This window comes from Homarus americanus, unplaced genomic scaffold, assembly GCF_018991925.1.
Source record: "Homarus americanus isolate GMGI-L3 unplaced genomic scaffold, GMGI_Hamer_2.0 scaffold10152, whole genome shotgun sequence".
Lineage (NCBI taxonomy): Eukaryota > Metazoa > Arthropoda > Malacostraca > Decapoda > Nephropidae > Homarus > Homarus americanus.
In genome coordinates, this window is record NW_024741866.1 from 152,915 (window position 1) to 172,636 (window position 19,722).

At 41.8% G+C, this 19,722-nt stretch overlaps 1 protein-coding gene across 3 annotated transcripts in view; it reads left to right on the forward strand.

Moving 5' to 3' along the window:
• Positions 1-4,529: 4,529 nt before the first annotated feature.
• Positions 4,530-19,722, forward strand: part of LOC121876047 (tetraspanin-18-like) — a gene marked incomplete at its 3' end in the record, with an annotated part of 116,363 nt that continues 101,170 nt past the window's right edge. Inside the window, 1 exon segment of one of the 3 annotated variants that reach the window (XM_042380929.1) lies at positions 4,530-4,711. 3 annotated transcript variants of the gene reach the window in all.

Genomic DNA, 19,722 nt, shown 5'->3' on the forward strand with positions numbered 1-19,722 from the left:
GGCCTTCAGGTGTTTCTAAAGGCCCTTCAGGCATTTCTATGGCCTTTCAGGTGTTTCTATGGCTGTTCAGGTGTTAAATAAGCTACTAAAGTTTCGTTATTCTACGATGGGCCTCGTCCTTAATTAACTCTACAGGTACCAGCTGCCACATGGCATCACAAAAATTGTGACCAAGTCCCAGGCTGCTCATTTGACTTTCTGCACAACATACATATAGTGTTTCTCACTTTTGATCTGTTTTCATTTTTGTATTTCTTTGTGGTTCTTTATTATTATTATTATTATTATTATTATTATTATTATTATTATTACTACTACTACATTTTCGCCCCCCAGGCCCGGATGTGGGTCAGTGACCTGTGCCAGGGTGGGCTAATCCCCGTAAAAAAAGAAGTGTAATGCACACGATACTGACAGTACAGTAGATAACACTGTGTTTTGCCACTTTACACTACGGTTCTCTCAGCAGTGTTACGGTCAGCAAAGACAGTATTCTCGTTTGTCTCTGTCTCATCGTCTTCTCTTAAAGTGCGATTAATGGTATTATCATTTCTTCAGCCATAGAATCATATTGTTAAGAGCTTAGTTTTTTATTTTAGATATTCGTGTAAATAAAAGAAAACGAGTATAAGAAACATTATGAAGAAAATGGACCTTATTTTTAGGGTTGTCTATGCTAACTATGCTATATCGGCTTCACATGTATACAGCGGTGAAGCATAACAGATTATTCACTTGATCATTCGAGACTCAGTCATATCACAATATTGACAGGTCATAGATATATTGATGATCATATGAAGAAAACTCATTACACACTCGGTAATATTCTAGACAAACCAAACAATTATTTAGAGATATTAAAGTGACTCGTATCAATCACCTTAGTTAATGATTTACAGTTTACTTATATTTACTCAGGAGGAAGCAGCCAGGTATACGTGTTTACATATAATCTTTCACCTATGAGACAATCGCTTACACTAAAGCCAAACCACAAGCTCATTGCATGTGTCGTGAGAAAAAACTTATTTACTTTTTTCTTAACAATCTACAAGTTTATTTTCTAAGTACAGTAATATATCTACAGCAACAATATCATAAAAAAGGTGTTTCAGGGTACATACAAATATAATCTGCCTTAAAATCTGTTAAACCTCGTTAAACAAGATCAGAACTGTACCAAAATATAGCATCTCAAGGGGCACTACTCAGTCGAGTGTCCTTACCTGGAACTGGCGGACACCCGCCCCACAAGGTCACAGCTCAAGGTTGAAGAAGCCGCAGGTCCAGAAAACTGTGAGGGCAAACTTTTTCGGAGTGAGAGTTGTGAACTCTAGGAACAATCTACCAGAAAGTGTTGTGACGGCACCGAGTGTGAGCTCTTTCAAGACCAAACTTGGCCAACACTGGAGCAGGTTCAGGTACATTCAGGAGCCGGTGCATGCCCAGTACTTGCCAACAGTGAGTAACAGACAAGTGTCCGATCGCCCAAGTGGCTAACGAGTCGATCAGTGGCGATGAAGATAAAAGTATATTAAACCTCCCTACTGTATTGCCCAAATTTTGACTGCATTATAAAAAACATATATATCCACTAAATATAGTGTGTATGTCTGTATGGTATCTTGGGAATAAATACTACTACTACTTGTACTAGTCATCTTAGTACAGTAATAGACTTCTCTTCTTCTTCTTCTTCTTCATTATTATTATTATTATTATTATAATTATTATTTTTATTACCCAGGTAGACCACCCAGCACTACACAACCTCAGGACAACACGAAGCACTCAGCCGACGCCTACACGAGACAGTAACTGGTAAAAGCTTCCATTACCAGAGAAACTAATGGACATAAACTAGGTCAAGGAAGAGCCCCCAGGGATGAGAAGGTTTTGAGAGATGTATTGTTGTGTGTAGGAGACCTCGCGTAGGAGACCCTGTGTAGGAGACTCCGTGCAAGACTGGTGGCCTCTGAGTGTGTGTATAATACTGGATAGGTAGACATTTTGGTAAGCCATTTTATGTCATTTGAAGATTATTATTCCATCTAGTTTATTTTACCTTTAGATTAACTGGCCTAAACTAACCTAACGTAACCTAACCTTATCTAACCTAACCTAACCTAATTGGGTAAAAAAAATCATGGCAAAATATTAGTTTAGGTAGTGAGAGCACCTGACATCCTTAAGCTGTAAATTAAAGTTCATCCTCTCAGGGGAAATAAGAAAACTTTAGTGAGATAAAAGTTTTAAATTCGTTTGCCTATTTTGTCAGATTTCTTTTTATTTTTGTTGCATGTTTGAGTGGATAATCTTGCAAGAGGGGAACAATGTTGCAGATTTCAATGTTAGGAGAGTCATGGATATTATTGTTATTGTCTTAGATGTATTGTATAGATATGTACAGACTAGTAGAGAGAGAGAGAGAGAAAAGAAGAAAGAGATGGATAGAGACAGAGACAGACAGACAGACAGGTGGAGAAAGTGAGAGATAGGTAGAGAGAAAGTGAGAGGGGGAATGGGAGAAAGACACAAAAGAAAGGCACTTATTGAAATAAAAGTCTCTCTCTCTCTCTCTCTCTCTCTCTCTCTCTCTCTCTCTCTCTCTCTCTCTCTCTCTCTTCCATTCTATCTGCCTGTTTCACACACACACACACACACACACACACACACACACACACACACACACCAGAACCCCAAAATTCCAATGAAAATAAGTGAGTCTTTAACTGCAAAACGATTTGGAGTATTTTTGGGAGACCCAGCGACACGTGGCCGAGTATAAAGGGCAGTTAGTAAACAACGCCAACTACATAATAGCCCTCCAATTGCCCTCGATTGCCCCCTGTTTAAGTTTACGGTCAATGAGTCGTGCGCTGAAGAAATATTCTGAGAGAGGCTGTGGACCGGGTTTGGGGGCAAGTTTTGATGATGTTGGTTTTATTGTTGGGGTTTTGGAGGTTTATTGTTGGTTCATGGCGGTTTAAGGTTGGTTTATGGAGGTTTAGTGTTGGTTTTGGAGGTTTTTTGTTGGTTTATGGAGGTTTAGTGTTGGTTTATGGAGGTTTAAGGTTGGTTATGGAGGTTTTTTGTTGGTTTCTGGAGGCTTAGTGCTGCTTATGGAGGTTTATTGTTGGTTTATGGAGGTTTAGTGTTGGTTTTGGAGGTTTATTGTTGGTTTATGGAGGTTTAGTGTTGGTTTTGGAGGTTTATTGTTGGTTTATGGAGGTTTAGTGTTGGTTTTGGACGTTTAGTGTTGGTTTATGGAGGATTAGTGTTGGTTTTGGATGATTTAGATTTTTTTAAGGATTTTTTTTTGTTTTTTGTTTTTAGGTGAGGATTAGTGTTGGATTTTTGGAGGTTTGGGGGTTTTAGGTTTAATCTAGGTTTTGGGTGAGGTTTTGTTGTTGAGGTTTTATTGGTTTAGTGTTGGTTTTTGTCGGGTTTAGGGTTGTTTTGGGAGGTTGTTATGATAATTTTTAGAGGTTTAATGTTGTTTGTTTCTAGGTTTATATTTTTGGTTTTTGAAGGTTTTGACGATTTTTCGGGTCAGGTTTTATATTGGTTTATCTAATAGTTAAGTCTATAATTCATGATAAAGTACGTTACTGTCTATTTGGCTCTCTCTCTCTCTCTCTCTCTCTCTCTCTCTGATACACACTCTTTCTCTGTCTCTCTCTCTCTCTCTCTCTCTCTCTCTCTCTCTCTCTCTCTCTCTCTCTCTCTCTCTCTCTCTAACACAATAACCTGTTTCTCTATTATCAAATTCTCGCTGAAACATGTGGAGTATAAATTACCATTAATTTATGGACGGTGTTGCAGGTCGTGTACTGTAAAGATGAGAGAGAGAGAGAGAGAGGACAGTACATAGCATATCTTACAACACACAATTACAAAAACAAATACACTGTGTACAAATAAAAACAAAATAACATCACATAACTCACTCCAGAATACATAACCAGACGAGTACGTATACATAGTCAAGAGTACATACCTGAGTACATGGCCAGAGTACATATACAACACGAACATTACCACATATATGACCTTCCCTTATAAGTACGCTGGTTGGGTCTTTTTTTCTACAGGATGAACAGAGGAAAATCAACACACGGGTTATTTGGCCATTGTTATAATTTGTAAAAAAAGATTGAATCATTTTTTGTCACTGTGATTTTAATTGTTATTTTTCCGCATCAAATAATAGGAGAATGTTATTTAAATATTCGTTTTTGTAGGATTTTGGGAAGGGATTTTTTTTTTAAACAGCTTGTGTAGTAGAGAAAGGATAGATGGTCTTGTTTGTCCTGGGTGTAAAACAAGGCAGTGATGGGAGGGAGGGGACGCCACTGCTCCTGGTTCAACGAGATGTAAGTCCGCCCGGGCAGGAAGGCTCTCCCGTTGCCCGTCTATTAAAAATCCTCTTTCACACTCTTCCTATATTTTCCTTGATATATTCTTTGTTTATATAGGATACGAAATATTAGGAGAGAAACAGATGAATCCTTTCAGTATGAGACGTTTTCCCGGGACGCGCTGCCACTCTAGTCACCTGTGTACTCCTTCGCCCGGCAGTTTGTTGTGGACCGGCAGTGCGTAGGGACCTGTGGGGACTATTAACTCTGTCTCGCTGTGAGATAACTTCGAAAATACACTAGTTCATCTACCCTCGCGACCACATCACAAAACGTCCATCAAAAAGGTAAGATATTTCGTTCTTAAAATTATCCCCAGAATTGAGGTCTTATATTTTTTAGTAAGGGTGAAGGATTTCATGAAATTTATCCTGTAGTTCCTTATAGTTTGACATTCAGAACCCAAGTCTAGGGCATTGTATGAGCATCTTATCTTAGCTGTGATGACATAGAGGTTTTGTAAGATCAGACGCGTGATTTGCATATAAGAGAGGAAGAAAGGGGGGAGGAGGAGGAGAAATAAGCAGGGTACCCAGCTTCCTTCTATTATCCCCCGCTGTGTTGTAGGACTTATCTCACAATCGTTGGTAATTTGATCACTATCTGTTTATATTTGACTAAGAAAGATATGAATCAATATTTTTGGTTTACTAATATACGCTTTTATTATTGTTATTATTACTATTTTTTGACAACAACAAAGAAACGAGTGTAACTACCATCATACGTTAAACAACCAATTCCCTCGTGAAGTGAGACCGATTATTGTATCTAGCCTTAAGTCTTACGAAGGGGGATTAAGTATATGTGACTAATTAATTAGAGTCTCAGTGTAATTAATTAAGGTATATATTGTGTTATTAATGAAGGTAGATACTGTGTAATTAAGGTAGTCTCAGTGTAATTAATTAAGGTAGAGTTTCAGTGTAATCAAATAAGGTAGTCTCGCTGTAATTAATTAAGGTAGCGTCTCAGTGTAATTAATTAAAGTAGAGTCTCAGTGTAATTAATTAAGGTAGATACTGTGTAATTAAGGTAGAGTCTGTAACTAATTAGGGTAGAGTCTCAGTGTAATTATTTAAGATTATGTAATTAATTAGCCTCATTAAGGTGTGTTAGGTCAGGTTAACGTGAGGGTGGTTAATCTTCAGGTGATCAAAAATGTGGCAAATGCATAGAGGATTATTTATGGATTCCCTAATGGATCGTTTTCATAACATAACACAACATAGCATAACACTACATAACATAACTCAACAAAACACAACATAACACAACATAACATAAATCCCAGGGGTGTAATTAATCCTCTGTATGATATATTAAACACTGACGAACGCCTGCAGGACATTCCACAGATTAATCAAAATGTTTTAATTACAAAAATCCCCCCCCCCCCCGGGTGATTTCCCTGAAGACTTGGCCGGGGAAAAAATCCTTTATTTAAATCGTCTAATTTCCTTACTAGAATCATGTTAAGTATCTCGGTGTTAATTTGGCTGTGTATATTGGGTCTGGGGTCTATTGGGTCTGTTGGGTCTGGGGTCTATTGGGTCTGGGGTCTATTGGGTCTGTTGGGTCTGGGGTCTATTGGGACTGAGGTCTATTGGGTATGAGGTCTGTTGGGTCTGAGGTCTGGGGTCTGTTGGGTCTGGGGTCTGTGGGTCCTGGGTCTGTGGGACTGAGGGTCTGTGGGACTGAGGTCTGAGGGTCTATTGGGTATGGGGTCTGTTGGGTCTGGGGGTCTGAGGTCTATTGGGACTGAGGGTCTATAAGGACTGGAGCCCATTTGACCATCACCTAGGGGCAGAGGAGGGCCAGTGTAGCCAGCATCCGGCCCTGGACTGGACACATCCTGGGTAGCTGTCATGATCCTCCGGCCACCACCCATCACCACCCACCACCACCCGTTCACCACCCACCACCACCCGTTCACCACCCAACATCACCCATCACCACCCGGCAACTAGTCATCACTACCCGGTCACCACCCATCACCATCCGGCCACCACCCATCACCACTCACCCTACCTGCCCGCCTGACTGGCTTTTATAGTGAATACCTTCCTTCCCCCTCCTCCCTCCTTCCTTCCCTCTCCTCCCTCCTTCCTCCATTCTGTTGGTGCATCTTCCTTCTCTCTTCCTCCTTCTCTATTTCTTCTTCCTGTTCTTCCCCTTTTCCTCTTCCTCCTTTACTCTCTTTATTCTTCTTCTGTTTCTCCTTTCTCTACTCTTCATCTCCTTTTCCTCTTTCAATCGCTGTTCATATCTCTCTCTCTCTCTCTCTCTCTCTCTCTCTCTCTCTCATCGTCTCTTCATGGCATCCTTCAATGTGTCTCTTTTATCTCTCATCTTTCCAACCTCCCTCCTAAAAGTATTTCTCTCTCTCTCTCTCTCTCTCCTCATTGTCATTCTTTCTACCCATTGTCTCTTTCTCTTTCTCTTCCATTGTCTCTCTCTCTCTCTCTCTCTCTCTCTCTCTCTCTCTCTCTCTCCCCCCTCCAGTCTCCTCACTGTCTCGCTGGCGTCCCTGGAGATGGTGATGCATTAGCGATCTTTAAATTAATGGTACAGGAAGCCATCATTCTTGTTCATACATACATACATACATACGTACATACATACATACGTACGTACGTACGTACATACATACGTACATACATACATACATACATACATACATACGTACATACATACATACGTACGTACGTACGTACATACATACGTACATACATACATACATACGTACATACATACATACGTACATACATACATACATACATACATACATACATACATACATCAAGTAATTTACCCCCCTAAAATAATACATTATAAAAAATACTTAACATGACAACTCCATTTTAAACCCAGGACGAGTGTCACCCGTCCAGCTGGGAGAGACTTAGTGCATCCTTGTTTGTCCTACTTTTAAAATTATTTTCTTAGTTAAAAAACAGAAACACAAAATAACCTTAATAGTTCCAGTCACTCGAAAGTTTTATCATAAATTAAGATTAAAATGATATGGAACTTTGAGGAGTTTTATTACGGTGTTATATATCGTTTAAAGGAATGGGTGGAAGTTTAAGGTAGGGAGGGGAGGAGGAATCTAGGGCGGAGGGGAGAAAGGAAGAAATTTAGTGGGGAGGGAGTTTGGGGGGCAAAGAAGGAAGGGAAGGGAGAGGGAAGAAAGAATAGTAGGGGTAGGGGAAGAAAGGAAATGTAGTGGGGGAGAGGAGGGGGGGAGGTAGAGTGGTGTGGGAGGAAGGGGAAAGAAGGGAGTTTAAGGGGAGGGAAGGAAGAGTAATGTGGGAGGGGGGAGAGGATGGAAGGAAGGGGAAGGGAGAAGTTCAGCATTCGAGGTATATTGCTTTTTTAAATCCTCCTTGACGGTCTTGTGAACAGCGACAAAGACGAAATAATATGATGCTGGATCTCTCTCTCTCTCTCTCTCTCTCTCTCTCTCTCTCTCTGGGTGTGTGAGAGCCCCCTCCTAGCTAAGGGTCGAGTCTTGGTGCAATTTTTATGCAATTTTGTCCACCTTTTCATCTTTCAGTTTGTGGCTAGATCAGGGTTGAATAAGGTTAAGTTAGGTTGTGTTAGGTTAGGTTGGTTCAGGTGGAGTTAGGTTATGCTAGGTTAAGTTAGACAGACAGACACGTTCTCACATTGTAATTTAACAAAGCGAAAAGAATCCGTCAGAATATTATGAGAATCTCCGCCCCAAACTTTTTATACCTCGCAATAACCAAGTCATAAGCCGCTCTGACAGACGTATAAGCTTGTCTGTCACCAACTTTAGACCGTGAAGAGTCGTACGGATCTCTGTATTAAATTCTCGTATCCTAGATTTACTGACTGAGAGTTAGTAGTCTTAGAGGTTCGTAATGTGAGTTTTTTTTACCATTTAACCCTCTGATGATGATGAGTTAACCCCTTTTTTATGATGAATTAACCCTTTGCTAACGATAATGACGATGATTTAACCCTTTATCAACTATGATTTAACTCTTCTTGGTTGATGTTTTAACCCTTTGATGATTTAACCCTTTGATGATGACCTAACCTTTTGGCGACGATGATTTAACCCTTTAATTAACCCTTTGACGATGATAGTTTAACCCTTTAAGGACGATTATTTAAACCTTCAGGACTCGGTAACTACAGTAATAAGAACACCAACATCACCAACTACAACATTACCACTGCCACCACCAACAACACCACCAACAACACCACCAATCACCACCACCACCAATCACCACCACCAACATCACCACAAGAAATATGACACCCCCTCCCTCCCCCCAATAAAGCAGGTAAGGAAGGGGGGGGGGGGTGACTGGGTGTGTTGCGTTGCTTAAGACCAGTTTAGAGGCGGGTCAGGAGGGGAACTATCTGAATTTCTCAACGCCATCCTGAAGCCACTTATGACCAGCTGAGGGAGAGGAGGGTAGTGGTGGTGGTAGTGGTAGTGGTGGTAGTGGTGGTGGTAGTAGTAGGGGTGGTGGTAGAACTGGTAGTGGAGGTAGTAGTGGTTGTAGTGTTATTACTGCTGCAGTTTCCATCACTGTTGATGTTACTAATGTGTATTCAGCAGTCCCATAAATAGACGCTGACGGCTGCTACTGTGTGTACTGTGTGTGTACTGTGTGTGTGTGTGTGTACTGTGTGTGTGTACTGTGTGTGTACTGTGTGTGTGTGTGTTTGAGAGAGAGAGAGGGGGAGATTATTGCTTGGAGGGGGAACTTTTATTACTAATGATTAAAATTATAGCTTGCAGGGGGTAATTTAATTGCTTTTATGAGGTAAATTCTTGCTTGCAGGGGGTAAATTAATTGCTTGGAGAGAGGGTAATGGTAGTGCATGTGTCTTCAGTGATTATGTTAGATGCAATTAAGAGGAATCCAAGGCGCTAATGATCATCTGTACAGTCGCCACCATAATTCCCTGGACACTAGTACTACAGTATAAGGTATCTTATTTGTGAGTCATATATGTGATTGGTTTATCGCTGGTGAATGATGATTTTTGATTGGCTTAAGAGGTGGACGCTACTTTTTGATTGGTTTAAGAGATGAACACTACTTTTTGATTGGTTTAAGAGGTGAACGCTGCCTTTTGATTGGTTTAACAGAGGTGAACGTTGCTTTTTGATTGGCTTAAGAGGTGAACGCTGCCTTTTGATTGACTTAACAGGTGAATGCTGCTTTTTGAGTGGTTTAACAGAGGTGAACGTTACTTTTCAATTGGTTTAACAGGTGAACGCTACATTTTGATTGGCTTATAACTACTGAAGATTGCTTTTCATTATAAATTAAATAAAATTAAAAACTACTATAACGAAAAATCTATCTAAATAAATATAAATATCTATAATTCACCCTAACTACATAACCGTTAAATAGATATTACCAGATATTACTTAAACTATCCAGGGAATATTCTTAGACAGGTGTTGGCAGGTAAAACTCTACTAACATACTGTAATCACTTAATTGCTTTTCCGATACAGGTATTTGGAAACAGGGAAAGTTTTAAGCCTTTAGGTCGGGTTAGGGTAGTTATGTTGGGTTAGTTAGGGTAGTTATGTTGGGATAGGGTAGTTATGTTGGTTTAGTTAGGGTAGTTATGTAGGGTTAGTTAGGGTAGTTATGTTGGGTTAGTTAGGGTAGTTATGTTGGGTTAGTTAGGGTAGTTATGTTGGGTTAGTTAGGGTAGTTATGTAGGGTTAGTTAGGGTAGTTATGTAGGGTTAGTTAGGGTAGTTATATTGGTTTAGTTCGGGTAGTTATGTAGGGTTAGTTAAGGTAGTTATGTTTAGTTAGGGTAGTTATATTGGTTTAGTTCGGGTAGTTATGTCGGGTTTAACTTTCTTTATCGATTCATATTTTTGTCATTGTTTTTATCTATTTTCAAAACGATTATTACAGGTGTGAGTTGTTACAGGTGTTTAAATTACAGGTGTGAGTTGATACGGGTGCACAGGTGTTTAAATTACAGCTTGTAGTTATAATTCGTGATTAATATATTGTGACAAATCGACTTATATTTTGATATTTTTGTAATTATATTGATATAGGGGTACAGGTACTGGGACAGGTGTTAAATTACAGGTGTCGGGTGGTACAGTTACAGGGACAGGTGTTACAGGTACAGGTAGTGGGATTTCATAACAGCACTCAGAGGTAATTACAATGATTAGTCAACATTTCTAAGATTTTTCTCCTGGTGTGTGTAACAAGTTGCCCTTGATGTGTCTCGTGTGTGTGTTGTCTGGTCTGGTTACCTGTCTCAAGTCGTAGGCAGGAAGTGTGTGTGGTCGGGGTGGAGGAGCTTACCTGTGTTCAGTCAAATGCAGGAAGTGTTGTATACCTGATTTACTGTTAATCTATATACTTAATGACAGATGCTGGTACAATAATGCGTGAACACAGAATAAGAGCCTTTGTTCAGGTACAGTAATTAACACTAATTAGAGGAGATGAGGTGTAGATAATCTCAATCACCTGAGAATTAGGCACCACAAGTTATTACACATCGAGATATACCACCCTAATCTAGACTGACCTAACCTAATCTAACCTAATCTAACCTAACCCAAGCCAATCCCACCCCATCTAACCCAACCTTCCTTTCCCCCATCTAACCCCCTCCTCTCTGCCCTTTTTTACCCCCCCCTTCCCCTACCCATCCCCTCCCTTCTCCTTCCCCTACCCATCCTCCTCTCTCCTCCCCACCAAATACTTCCTCCCACACATATCATTCGTCACTGGGTCTCGACTTAGCCAGGCAGACTACAGGAAACTCAACAGACTTTACCAAAACTGTTCCCTTTACGTTACCTTCATCTCAGAGTCTCATTTGTGTTGGTAAATGGACCAGCGTGTGATTAAGTAGCAACAGGAGCCTGGCAGTCGAGGGATTTCTCCTTTATACTTTTAACTCTGAGAAACTTTGAAAATTATATATACTTTTAGGGGAAATACTAGAGATAATGGTGGATGATTTGTTATTTTTTGGATGTTGGTGTGTCAGAAAAGTTGGTATGTTTTCTTGCTAGTGGTTGAGCCTCCTTGCTAGTGGTGCACTTCCTTGCTAGTAGTCAACCTCCTTGCTATTGGTCAACCCTCTTGCTAGTAGTCAACCCTCCTTGCTAGTGGTGCACCTCCTTGCTAGTGGTGCACCTCCTTGCTAGTGGTCAACCCTCTTGCTAGTGGTCAACCTCCTTGCTAGTACCTGCTGCTGCTAGTTCCTTCAGGTAGGACGGAAGTGGTCGTTATGGACTGCTGGAAAACATCCGGGCGGAAACGATGGTGGGGCGGAGGAAGTGGGCGGTGGGCGGAGGAGGGTGGTGGGTGGAGAAAGCAGGTAATGGTTAACAGAAGTGGATGTAGGTGGGGGAAATGGGTAGTGGGTGGAGGAAGAGGGTGGTGGGTGGAGGAAATAGATAGAGGGTGGAGGGAGAAGGTAGTGGGTGTAGAAAGATGGTAGTGGGTGTAGGAAATGGGCAGTGGGTGTAGGAAGTGGGTAGTGGTGTGGAAAGAGGACACTGGGTGGAGGAAGAGGGCAGTGGGTGGAGGAAGAAGAGGGTAATGGGTGGGTGTAGGGAAAGGGGGGGCAGTGAGTGTTAGATGCTTGCGGTATGTGTTGCAAAGTGTTCGTTCATTGTGTTGCAGATTCACGATTGTATGAAGGTCGGTCGCTGGATTACGTTCCTTCGGTGTGTTGTGTTTGCTATGTAATGTTTACCTTCTCAGTGTCAACGTGTGAATGTTTGAGTTGGAGGAAGAGAGGGGGGGGGGAGCTTGTTCACACATTCTCAGCGTCGAGGTGTGAATGTTTGAGGAGGAGGAGGAAGATTTTGTTCACATTCTCAGCGTCGAAGTGTGAATGTTTGAGGAAGAGGAGAAAGATGAGAGTGAGAATGAAGAGAAATGGGAGGAGGAAGACTCTGTTTACTTTCTCAGCGTCAACGTGTGAATGTTTGTCGAGGAAGAGGAAGAAGGACAGGAAGTGGAGGAGGAGAACGACGTTGTAGAAGACGAGACGGAAGTTATGGTCATTGGCTGGACCTTGATCTAATATTTACTTTGTTGAGGCTTACCTGAGGTCTTGAGGGAGGGTCGAGGAGGAGGTTTGAGTGTTGGTGGGAGGGGAAAAGTTCGAGGAGGAAGTAGGAGGGGAGAGGTTCGAGGAGGAGGTGGGAGGGAAGAGGTTCGAGGAGGAGGTGGGAGGGAGAGGTTCGAGGAGGTGGGAGGAAGAGGTTCGAGGAGGTTGGGGTGTTAGTTATAGGGGAGGGAGTTGAGGAGAGTGCTTCTTGCTCTTCATCTAATCAAGTATTTTACATTCTCGAGATAACCCTACCCACCACCTTCCACCACCACCTTCTCCCACCTCCCTCCTCCCTCCCTCCCCTCCCTCTACCTACCCTACCCAAAACAAAACCTAACCTAACCCACCATTTACCCTATAGATATTCGAGTTCGGTTCATCTAATAGCATTCTAATTTGTCTTCATCATTTCCCCTTTGAGTTAATTAGTTCCAGTTGTTTACGAGTTTGTACGTAAATAGTCCAATTACATGGGAATTAGGTCAATTGATTAGCATAAATTTGGTCATATATATTTTTTAAAGGTTTTGTTTTATACGATGAATTAAAAGTTATTGATGGTCCGAGTTGGGTCATATTTTTTGCTGTTTATTTTACGAGGAAATAATGTTGTGTTTATGACATTGAGTTGAGAAATTACCAAAAGGGTTTTTATTCTTGATTAATTTAAAACCGAAAAAAATCACCTAATTATGTAGAAATAAGCGAAAAAATCACAATATTACGCAAAATATAGTGGAAAAAATCACGATATTGTGTAGAAATAGTCGACGAAATCACCGAATTATGTACAAATACTCGAAAAATCACCAAGTTTCAGTCCTGATTAAACTATAACCGAGAGTCATAAATCACGGATATCAATTACGTCACTATGTTGTCAGCCATCAAGGAAAATCACCCCAAATAATGAAAACAATGTGGTTCAGAAATTGTGTGTGTGCGTGCGTGCGTGCGTGTGTGGAGTGAGACAGCCTTTGAAGAACGAATCATCCTTGAACTCAATAAAAGGTCAAAGTGTAGATAACTAGGAGGGGAGGAGGAGAAGGAAGGGGGTAGGGAGGAGGAAGAGGGTAGGAAAAGAAGAGTGGGGGAGGGGGAAGGAGGAGAGGAGGGGTGAGCTTGTATGCTGACCATCTCATGCGATTTGCTACACTGTCCACGATGAATCATCTTGTTCCTATCCCACGCTCAGATGGTTCCTGGGTCTATCCTCTATCCTTGGCTCCCTCTTTAGGATGTCTTAGTCCGAGTTCTGTCCCATTGTAAGGTGTTTCAGGGTCTATTCCCCCTATCCTCTATCCCTTGTGGTTTTAAGGTGTGTTAGTCAGGGCAATTTTTCGTTCCTATCCCATATTGAGGTCTGTTCTCCAATCCTCTATCCCATATTGAGGTCACCCAAGGTCTATTCTCCCTATCCTCTGTGCTTTTAGGGACCCGCTTGTCATGGTTACTCGTCTCGTATCTATCCCAAACGTTAATAAACACCCTAACACGCCTTACCACTTATACACTACTGGGCCCATACCCTCCTGAACCTGTTTATAGAGGGTTGAAACACAAGTCGGTGTGAGTTTCGATTTTCTATTGTAGGATTCGATTACTTATTGATGACGAAATTAATTCTATTTTTTTGGGGGGGGGGAAGGGTTGATTTTTATTAGTATTTGTTGGTCGTATTTCTGTTTTTGTTTTACTTGAGTGATGTTATGTGTTTTTTTATTTGTTTGGTGGGTTTTTATTTTGTTTTTTTATTTGTTTTTATTATCTCCTGCTCGGTGTAGTTAGGGACGAATGGGGGTATATTGAAATAGGTTCCGTTTGTCTGTAAGTCCGATGATTGTACTCAAAAGGGTTGACTCTGTACTCAGGGGTTGATTTATTGTACTCGAGGTTAATTCATCTTACTCAAGGGGTTAACTCCTCGTACTCAAGGGGTTAATTCAACGTACTCAAGGGGTTTAATCATCATACTCAAGGGGCTAACTAGTACTCTAGGGGTTAAAGCATCGTACTCAAGGGGTAAATTCGTAATCAAGGGGTTAAATCGTCGTACAAAGGAGTTAATTCAACGTACTCAAGGGGTTAACTCATCGTACTCAAGGGGTTAACCCATCGTACTCAAGGGTTAACTTATCGTACTCAAGGGTTAACTCATCGTACTCAAGGGTTTAATTCGTACTCAAGGCCTCAACTCATTGTATTCAAGGGGCACTTACCACTATACAGTCATTTAGAAAGTTGATTGTCGGGGCTGTCAGTGTAACAGAATCCGAATTATAACTGTCCCACCCGACCAGTTGCGTGGGAAAGGTCGGGTACCAGTCAGTCCTTTTGAGTAGCTTCCTGTTAACCCGACCAACAAGTTCTACCGACACCAGTACCCGACCAACACGTTCTACCGACACCAGTACCCGACCAACACGTTCTACCGACACCAGTACCCGACCGATACTTTCTGCCTCTGTGACAAAAGCACACATGTAAACAACAACAATAAACAAACAAATAAATAAACACAACAAAACACACTTGTAAACAAACAAACAAACAAACACAAACAGAGGAGGGGGCAACAAAAACACAAACCTGTAAACAAACAAACACAAACAGAGGACTGGGGTAGCAAAACACACCTGTAAACAAATAAACAACGAAACAAACAAAAGAACAAAGACAGACAGACACACACGGATGATGGTGGAGACAAAGAGATCCTGAACCACAGACCAGAGCACTGTGTACACAATGACTGCCCTGAGTAACACACGTACACACACACACACACACACACACACACACACACACACACACAGGCACACATACATGCACATACAGTACACACGAGTACACACACACACACGGGCACACATACACTCCTCCTGCTCCCTCTCCTTCCTTCCCTTCCTTCCTCCTTCCTTCCTTCTTTCCCTTCCTTCCTTCCCTTCCTTCCTTTTCCTTCTTTCCTTCCTCCTTCCTTCCTTCCTTCCTTCCTTCTTCCCTTCCTCCCCCTTCTTCCCTTCCTTCCTTCCTTCCCTTTCCTTCCTTCCTTCCTTCCTTCCTTCCTTTCCTTCCTCCCTTCCTTCCCTCCCTTCCTTCCTTCCTTCCTTCCCTTCCTTCCTTCCTTCCTTCCCCCTCCTTCCTTCCTCCCCTCTTTTCCTTCCTCCCCCCTTCCTTCCTTCCCTCCCCTCCTTCCTTCCTCCATCCCCTTCCTTCCTTCCTTCCTCCCCCTTCCTTTCTTCCTCTATATCAGCCCTGGCTAGGATTTTCCACAGCCCTGACCTTAATCACTCCTTTTTATCCTCTCTACCATGACCAGTTCAGGCCCTGGGGGGTAGTCTGGAACATCGCAAAATTATCATGTCGTGTTTGAATTCTGTCTCCCTCCTCTCATTTCCCTCTCGTTTCATTCTCAGTTCCCACTTCTCTTCTTTTAGCTTTTCCTTTCTTTTAGTGCCTATTTTCCCACTTCTCTCCTTTTCATTTTCTCTTATTTTTCTTTTCCTCTACTTTCCCTCTCTCATCATTTCTTTTTCTTTACTCTCTCTCTCTCTCTCTCTAGTGTGTGTGTGTGTGTGTGTTTCCGTTTCCTGTCCCAAACGTTTTTTAATGGTTCCTGAAGTGGTGACGTTTTTGTACACCCAGGAAACGTTTAATCAGCATTACCCCCTCTCCTTCCTTCCCCCCTCCTTTCTCTCACCGTCTCACCCACCCCTCCTTCCTCCTCACTACCTCCTCCTCACCCCTCCTCACCCCTCACCACCTCCTCATCTCACACTCGCCGCTGTCACTCAATGATTAATTTATCGCTTGTCTACTTAGTTCCTTACCTCATCTCCCCTAACCCCCTCCCTCCACCCCCTCTCCTCCCCCCTTTCCCCCCTCACTCCCCCTCACTCGTCCCCTCTGTTTACTTTCCTCTCTCACTTGGTTATTGTAACTGCTGGAGACAATGTGGTCTTTTGTTTACCTCTTGTGGGGCTTTTGTTGTTTTATTAGCCTTTGTTTAGTCTATATTTAACCTGTATTTAACCTGTATTTAACCTGTATTTAACCTTTATTAAGTCTTTTTTTTAGCCCTGGTTGTAGGTGTCCTGTTAACCTTTTATTAATTTGTCTCTGTTGGCTTTTGTTTAGTGTCGGATCGTGTTTAATTATTTATTTATTAGATTTACTTATATTTTTCTCTTTTTTTTCGTGATTCGCGTTTTTTTTAATTTTGTTTTATTTAATTTTTTATTTAATTTGTTTGTATGTTTGTATTTTGCTTTTTTATTTATTTTTGCTCACTTTTTGGATATTTTTGGTTTCGTTTTTTCGCTGTTTTTGGTTTTCGATGTTTTTTTTATCTTTGTCTCTTCACTGTTGTTGTTTCTGGTTCAGTAGGTCAGAGAGGTCAAAGGTCAAAGCCTTATAAATGTCTACCATCTGTGACCTTTTTGTGTGTATTGTCTGTCCAGTTGTCATGCTTTCACGTTGTTCTGGTGTGATCAACCAGGTGAGTGTACCAGGTGTTGTGTTGAGCCAGGTGAGTGTACCAGGTGTTGTGTTGAACCAGGTGAGTGTACCAGGTGTTGTGTTGAACCAGGTGAGTGTACCAGGTGTTGTGTTGAACCAGGTGAGTGTACCAGGTGTTGTGTCAACCAGGTGAGTGTACCAGGTGTTGTGTTGAGCCAGGTGAGTGTACCAGGTGTTGTGTTGAACCAGGTGAGTGTACCAGGTGTTGTGTTGAACCAGGTGAGTGTACCAGGTGTTGTGTTGAACCAGGTGAGTGTACCAGGTATGTTGTTTCTTGTTTACATCACCTTCACGTAGCGGGGTTCACCTGGGCGGGGGAACACGGGAGAATGAGTCAACCCGGGGCGTTCCGTTCCGCTAACTCCTCGCTGTTGTGGGGGGAGGGGGAAGGTAGTGGGTGGAGGGTAGTGGGTGAGGAGGTGGGGTGAAGTGGGTGAGGAGGTGGGGTGAAGTGGGTTTACATCCTTGAACGCATTAAGATGATAGTAATATTTACAGGTGGGTGGGTGGGTGGGTGAGGGACGCGTGTTGGGTGGGGTCATGGGGGAGGAAGTTATCACGGCGCGTGTCTCCTGTAGCCATGTTCCCACCTGCTGGAGGAGGAGGTGAAGAAGGAGGTGGTGGTGGTGGTAGGGGAGGTTGTGATTGTGATTGTAAGTGTAGTTGTAGTGGATGGTGGTAATCTAGATGGAGGTTGTGGTGGTAGGTGACGTTCTGGGAATGGTGGTAATGGTGGTGGTGGTAGGTGGCTCAGTTTGGGAAGGGCATTGACTGGGGTTAAATTGATCCATTCTGACTCTCTCCCACCTCAATACTGGTTCATTTGAGCACATTATCACCCTGTTGTGGTTCGTTTCATCTACGGGAAATATACTAAGAGATTCACATAAAAATAAACTCGAGTCTGGGTCACCGTATTACTGACTGTATGAGGTCAGGTCAGGTTAGGTTATATAGTGAACGCAGTAATTTTATTCACTAACAGTTACAGTATACATAGTTATACATTAAAACAGTGGAGGAAATGTATACCGCTGCTCGTGTTAACCCACCAGCTAAAGAACCCACCGTCTTAACCCACCGTCTTAACCCACCACAAATCACTTTAACTGTCCCTCTATTCACAAATACACATAAATTAATTTTTTTCCCCAATTACGACATTTTCTTAGAGGTCAAATCCAACCCAAAAAAAGGTACAGTTTAAGCCTTAATGTCAAGAGAAATTGTAATTACTTTTGTAGTGAAAAGAAAATTTGTTATTGTGACGTTACGTAATTTATGTGTTGAAATGCATCGTTAAGGTGTTGATAGTTACGGTGATATTAAACGAAGTAGCATTAGATTATACGTTGTTTGTTTGTTAAGTGCTTCACCTTCCAGGGTTATTAGGTACCGTTCAGTAAGTTATGATTCAAGATAATAAATAACTTTTGATGATCTATTAAAAGTTTTTCTTATAATTAATACTTTTAAGAAGTATGTTTATTTGTTTATCTTTTATTATGTTGTTTATGGTCCTTTCTCCACACCCTGTCCTCCACACTATGTTGTCCTCCACACCCTGTTCTCCACACTATGTTGTCCTCCACACCATGTTCTCCACACCATATTCTCCACACCATATTGTTTTCCACACCATGTTGTCCTCCACACTATGTTGTCCTCCACACCATGTTGCCCTCCACATCATGATCTCCACACCATGTTGTCCTCCACACCATGTTGTCCTCCACACCATGTTCTCCTCCACACTGTGTTCTCCACACTGTGTTCTCCTCCATACTGTGTTCTCCTCCACACCATGTTCTCCACACCATGTTCTCCTCCACACTATGTTCTCCTCCACACCATGTTCTCCTCCACACCATGTTCTCCACACTGTGTTCTCCAGTTAGAGTCAGCCAGTCGACCTCCAGGACGAACTGTAACGAATCATTGTGTTTTTGTATCGTGTTTTTGTCCGGTATTAATCCACTTACTAGCGGACTCCTCTGTGTGTGTGTGTGTGTGTTTGGTTCCGGATTCTTGAGAGTTTGTTTGTTTATGTTTTCCTATTAACTGGAGTTGTTGTGGATGCATCTAACTGACTCACTTAACCTAACCTAACCTAACCTACTCGCTTAACCTCTGATGGAAGATGATTTTTTTTAGATATTATTGACATTTAAATTTCGACGTCAAAATGGATTATCATAAAGTCATATTATTTTGTTAGGTGATGTTAAATTACCTTGGTTACATTAGGTTAGGTTAAATTATATTAAATTAGCGTTAGGGTGCTTAAGCTTCAGGTTAGGTTAGGTTAGTGTTAGGGTGCTTAATCTTCAGGTTAGGTTAGGTTAGTGTGCTTAATCTTCAGGTTAGGTTAGGTTAGTGTTAGGGTGCTTAATCTTCAGGTTAGGTTAGGATGCCTAATTTTCAACGAGGAATAAACTAGGATATGTAACAGGTAAACTCCGTCTCCATAATAAGTCGAGTCACCTAATATCCCCAGCGATATATTTACATAAAAAACTCCTTAAGAATTCGTACTCCGGTTACCACTAGTGACCGGATCTGGGGCCGTGGTTACGTGGTTAAGGTCCTCCCATTCATGGTGGCCCCTCCTCTGTGGATCCTTCATTTTAATAGAGCCAAGTTTAAAGGAGTGCCAGTTTAAA